Source organism: Equus caballus, chromosome 17 (genome assembly GCF_041296265.1).
Source record: "Equus caballus isolate H_3958 breed thoroughbred chromosome 17, TB-T2T, whole genome shotgun sequence".
Lineage (NCBI taxonomy): Eukaryota > Metazoa > Chordata > Mammalia > Perissodactyla > Equidae > Equus > Equus caballus.
In genome coordinates, this window is record NC_091700.1 from 98,722,462 (window position 1) to 98,729,030 (window position 6,569).

Genomic DNA, 6,569 nt, shown 5'->3' on the forward strand with positions numbered 1-6,569 from the left:
CTTTCTTTCTCGCCTCTGATGAATTGAGTTTTTTGTAAATAAAAAATTCATAACTAAATTTACCTTTTAGGCCATTAACTGGGAATAATAAACAGGATAAGAATTTTCAAGAGAGCTATTAAGTAGATGATTACATAACATTTGAATGAAAATTGCTTCTTTAAAAATTCTACTCCTAGGCTTTAAAAAGCCCTATAAAGCCATTATTATAGAGGGTTTTTTTTAAAGCTCTGCTTTGAAAGAAGAAGAATGAATAAATTTTAAAAGACGTAAGTTTTTTACACAGTTGTTTTTTGCTTAAACTTAGAATTCCTTCTTCTATATGCTTCCTATGCAATCTGTCTCACATCTATTATTAATTCCAAACATCTAGTAATACTTGTGAGAAAAAAATATTGCACTTTAATTCTGACTTAATCCTCACATGGCCTGCCAGCTGTTTGTAGGAAGGGCAGAGGATGGCCGGGCCACCCCCAGGGCCCAGGCCCCCAGGACTCTCCTCTGCTGTGGCCCTCCACTTCGGGTCCTTCCAGGGCTGTGTTCTCCCAGGGCCGAGAGCCGTCAGGAGCCGTGGGGAGGAAGGAGCAGGTGCTTCTCTGCCCCTGTGTCTCTGCGGGGACAGGCGCTTCACGAGCTGTGACGTCGCGCAGGCCCGCGGAGCTCTCCCCATCGCTCATTCTCCCCTTTGGCTTCCCGGCTGTGCGAGCCGGGTTCTGGGGTGCTGAGCCTCTGAAGGAGCCACTGTCCAGCAAATATAGCTGTCCTTTCCGACCAGGCTCCTGTTTCTAGTGCATCTCTGGACCCTGGACGGAGACCTGGCAGCTGTGGGGCCGAGAACGTAGGAGGTGCGGGTGGTATTGGCGTCGGGGGAGGAAGCACGACAGGGTGGCCACAGGCACAGGCCGTAGGGGGATTTAGCAGCTTGGTGCCATGTCCTACCTCTTCTCCCCACTGACTGGGGCCGATCATCAAACTTCCCTGACCTCCGTTTTCCTGTCTGTAAGATGACGATGCCTGCCTGTCAAGCCGTTGGGTGGTTTCAGTGAGATGATGGTGTCAGGTCCCCGGATAGGGTAGACCTTCCAGGTCACTCCTGCTCTAGCCAGAAATTTTATAGTCATTTAAGGAATTATAGAATTTTGACTTTACATTCTTAATACTTATGGAGGAAGTAAAAGGTTTCCTCACTTATGAACGAAATGAGACTTCTGAAATAGTCATGTTATAGTCTACGTTTATTTTCAATATTTTACCATCACTTTGATTACATAGGTAACCAGGTTACCTCAGGCCATCACCTAATCTTAACCAAGTCTGACAACTTTGATATCCACCTTCCCAAAATCAGATCACAAATGTAGAAAAAAATAAGATAAAATTTTCAGGATATCTTTTATACCTAAAACAGAGGGTCCCTGAAAAACACAGAGAATTGTAAGTGGAAAAACCATTCTCTGTGATTTCTCAGAGAAGGGCTTGAAGCAAGAATTTAGTTTGACATGTTGCATTGTAGCGTTTCGCGGAAAGAACTGTCAGATCTGAAGAGATGTTCAGCCTTGCCTAGGTTAAACTCACGCAGACGAAATATGACTAGTATAAATATTTCAGAGATGGAAGGCTCGTGGGCAGTCCCTGAGGAGGTGGTGGTGCCTTGCTGTCCGCAGTGTTTAACCTCAGGGAACACTGATCAAAACCCTTACGAAACAGAGCTGCCGTGTCTTCCCAAGTTCTGGGGTGTCAGGCAACAACAGGCCACACCTACCAGTCGAATTTCAGCCGTTATTTAAAATGTTGATGGTTACAGTCTTCAGTTTGAATCCAGCATCTTCTAAGCCAGTGGCTTTTAATGGGGGACACACATCAGACTTTCCAGTGGAGGTTTTTCTGCATTAATTGATACGATTGTGTGATTGCTATTCTCTAGCCTGTTGATGTGACAGATTATATTGATTGATTTTTGAATGTTGAACCAGCCTTGCAGACCTGGAATAAATCCCGCTTGGTTATGGTTTATAATTCTTTTTATCCACTGTTAGCTTTGCTTTGCTAATATTTTCTGGGAATTTCTGCATCTTTGTTCATGAAAATACTGGTCTGTGGTTTTCCTTTCTTGTAACATCTTTATCCGGTTTTTGGTATTAAAGTAACACCGGCCTCGTAGAATGGGTTAGGAAGTGCTCCCTCTGCTTCTATTTTCTGGAAGGGGTTGTGCAGGAATGGTATCATTTCTTCCTTAAAAGTTTGAGAGTTTGAAATCCTTTGAGCCTGGTGCTTTCTTTTGTGAAAGGTTTGTAGTTTCTGATTCCATCTTACCAATGCCTATCGACAAGGTAAATTAACATTCTTATTGCAGCTTTGTAAATAATCAGGCCAAAACTGATGAAACCAGCTACAGTTTGTGATCAGAAATAATCTTCTTTGAGACTATCTGCAAATGCAGACAGGATTAGTGGGGGTCTGTCTAGCTTACCCACCAGATGATCTCCACCTTTTATTGGCTTTGAGCTATTTTATAACTCTATAATTTATAGAAAACTGATAATTTATAGAAAACTAATAGATAATTCCTGCCCACAGAAATGCAAATTCTGTTAGATGGAATGCAGTTGATTATTGCCCTGTAGATATTGGCCAATTTTGCTGGTTTTGCATCTATTTGTAAGTGCTTTTCCGTATTCCTTTATTACTATAAATGTATGACATTTTGAGTTTTTCTTCTAATTCTTCTTTAAGTTCTTCAACATCCTACTGGCTCCCTCCTTAATTAGTAAGCTAAATAGAATCTTTGTCGTGTGCTCATTCTACATTTTATATGAAAGCTCTGATTTTACTTTTAAAAAAATCGTCATTCAGGGGCCGGCCCCATGGCATAGTGGTCACGTTTGTTGTTCCACTTCGGTGGCCTGGGTTCACGGGTTTGGATCCTGGGTGTGGACCTACACCACCCATCAGCCATGTTGTGGTGGTGACCCACATAGAAAAAAGTGGAGGAGGATTGGCCAAAAATTGTCCTTTAACAACAAAAAAGGGAAGCTGTCCCCAGAAAATGCACATTCACACCAAATAGCACCTACAAATCAGGAGTCTACAGCCCCAAAGTCCATGAATAGGACTCCAGGCATTCTCAGGCGACTGGGTAGGATGCCTTGATCAAACCGACTGTAACTATTATTTGTACTTTGACACTCGTGATACTAAGTTTAATGGCAGGAAGGACGGTCCACACTGAAGTACTCACTCCTGAGACTGTGGACAGCACAGAGCATGCAAGTTCACTCAACTGCGTCGACGGGAGAGCCTTCTCTGGAGGGAGGAAGCGCTTCGGCTCATGGGTGGATGACGGTGATCCACGGCCAGGTTGGGGATTGGAGGAGGATGCTCTGTGAGAGCATCTCGGTGAACCTCAGAGCTCAGCCACAGGAGGCCCGAGGTGGGGCCAGGTCGTGCCAGGGCTGCATGAGAGGGAGTCTTAGCAGGAAGTCCTTCTCTGCGTTTCTGGGGAGTCTGAACTCACGCTTCCCTATTACTCAGCGAGGGGGAGGAAACCGGTTATTCTCCAGGCACAGTGTCAGGAGAGAAGTTTTAGCTGGAGACCAGACCAAATATTTGGTGGGAAGGAATTTTGGATTTGGAGACCCTGTACAAAATACAATGAAAAAAAAATACCTGTTGGATTATGCCGCTGAGTCTTGATTTTCAGTGTAGCCTCAGAATGCAAGGTCACGATAACAAGTGCTAACGTACGTCCAGGAGCGCCTTGGAAAGAACCCAGGATGAAAAATCAGATGACCTAATTCTGGTGTTGACCCTGACCTGAACAATGTCAGGTGGGTCCTTCGAAGTTTCCTGTCTTTAAGGACACAGAGGGACACTTGTTCCACCCTTCTTGCAGGGTTGTGTGAGGGTCAAGTGAGATAACATGTGTGTGAAAATATTGGGAAATGAATGAATACTACCCAAACGAGAAAAGCAAAGGCTGTTTATTCAGAGTTCACTACAGCAGAGAGTCAGCCACCATTACTCGGGGTTGGCAGACCCTCACAGCAGGCAGGGGAGGCAAAAGCTTACAGCAGACGAGGGGGCAGCTGGGGTGGCCCTGATGGAGGCTGCCGGCTGAGGGGAGCTGGAGACCAGCCAGCAGCAGGTGTACCGTGTAGCTGGTTAGGAGAGCACATCAGGCTTTCTCTGGTTGGTCCTAAATTGTAAGCTGGGACAAAGTTAGGGAAGCTGTCAGTGATTGGTCAAGTCCTGGCCACTTGGGATGAATGTTCGAGAAGTTACTGTTTCGCTTCCTGGATTGTCACCAGGGATCGCCATTGGGCTCCTGTGAGTCTCACTTAGAGCAGCTGGCTTCCTGGGTTGTTTACCGAAGAAAAGGGATTGGTTTCCTGGGCAGGCTGCTGCTTGTTGCAGGTCAAAGTTCTATTTTAGTATATGTTCTGGCCATTGTCCACTTGTATATTTAGTTTCTCACTGTGTATGAAAGACATAACATTCTGAATATGTGACTGAACTGATTTCTGAGTCTAATATTCAAGATTTCTTAATAGAGTGTTCTTAAAGAAAATCCCAAAATATTACTTGAGCTAAGTAGACATATTCCCAGAAAGTTCCCTGAGAAAGCAACAGCTGCTACTATTTAAAGATTTCCCTTAAATCCACTGCCCGGAAGGCTGAGCTGGTTTACGCCTGAAGTTCTCTTCCCAGCTCCTGGCCCGGAGCAGGTGGAGGGGGGAGGGGCAGCTGAGCAGAATGGATAGCCCCAAGGTGCCCTCTGCTCTTCGCCTAATTTTTATGTCCTGAATCACAGGATTGCAAGGGGCTCGAACAGTGACTTGCCCGGCTCCTGCCCTGGAGGAGCATTTGTAAATTGTTTTTTAAAAAGTCCAACTGAGACCAAGACTCGATCGTCCTACTTGGCAGCTGATAATAGGATTCAAACTTCCAAACAAGTCAAGTGGCAAAGGCAGCGTGAAAGGAGAGGAGCAGCCGAGCCTGTTGGACCAGCGGCTGCATTCGAGACTTAGGGGGAGGGTTCTGGTACCCTCGCCACCTGAGTCCAGCGGGCGCTGTCTGCACTGCGTTAAAGCAGCGAAAGGCTCCTCGCCAGCACGTTTCCACTTTTCGGAACTGGACAGCATCGCAGTTACACGCGTTCAAACACCTCTCAGCTAAACCCTTTTACTCCTGCCTTCTAAGTTCTCGCTTCCTTAGCAGCAGGCATCTCCAAGCATTTTTAAAATAAATTTAGAAAAAACAATCAAACCTACATAAAAATGACAAGAAACAGTACAAACACTTTTTCCCCTGGACTATTTGAGAATAAGTTGAGGTCATGATACTCTATCACCCCCAAATATTTCAGTATATATATTTCTCCTTTGTAGCTATAAAATATCCATCAAAATCAGGAAAATAGCATCCAGCATCACACATGTGTAATAATGCATTCCCCAAGGTTACCACTGTCTAATCCTCAGACCCCAGTTAGCAGTAACCCTTAACCCCAAGGTTAGCAAGATGATGGATATAAGATCAATAGAATCCAAAAAATAGCTTTTCTATGTGTCAGTAATAACCAACTATAAGATGTGATAAGAAATATTCTTCATGTTATAGCAAAAACTATCTTAGACGAGGGATAGACCCCTAACACCCAACAAAACATATGCAAAACATGTCTGGTTTGGGAGAAACGTAATAAAGTTACATATTCCCTCTTAATCACCCACAAATGGCCCCAAAGCTGAAAGGAGAAGAAGAAACGGAAGCGCAAACCCCATCGCATAATCTATGGAGACGTCCGAAACCCTAACTCTAAACAGGCACAAGTGCGGCTGACGTCAGCCCAGGGCCTACGCGGTGTCAGGAGCTGGAGTGTGCAGTCAAACACAGAATAAAAACGGACAGGGCAGGACGATTTCTATACTATCGTTAAGTTTGTGTGTTAAAAAGAAAAAGCACATACAAAACGACACTGCATGGTTTAACCACACTGTGTGTGTTCTAGGAGAACACGTGCATGGAAGCGCATGAAAGCTCTGAAGAGACGCTACCAAACTGACAGGAGAGTTATCTGCTGGGAAGCCGGAGCAGGCCAGGTGTTCAAGCAAGAGCAGGTACACGTGTGCAAGGGGGACGTTATCTATCTGTTGTGCTTTAGTTTTTCGGAATTGCCTCAAAATGCACCTGGATTGCTTATATAATTAAAATTTGATTAAAAAGCAAACTCAAAAAATTACTGATTCTTTCTCCAGCAATAGAGACCAGACCAGGCCAAATTCTCTTCTTTTCATGTGTCTGTCGACTGACTTCAACTTGGAGAAATGTAGCCGATGACCTGAAACTGTTAAAAAACCTAGGAGAAATAGAAAATAATCCTCTTGTTATTGGAAAAGTAATTATTGCAGCCACATAAATATACAAAAAAATCCATGACTCAAATAAAAGTGAGACAGGCTGGATACAAAGGAACTTTGATAAAAATCTAAAACATGATGGGCTCATTTGGGCTTCCTTACAGCATGGCGGCTGGGCTCCCAGAGCGAGCGTCCCAAGAGATCCAGGTT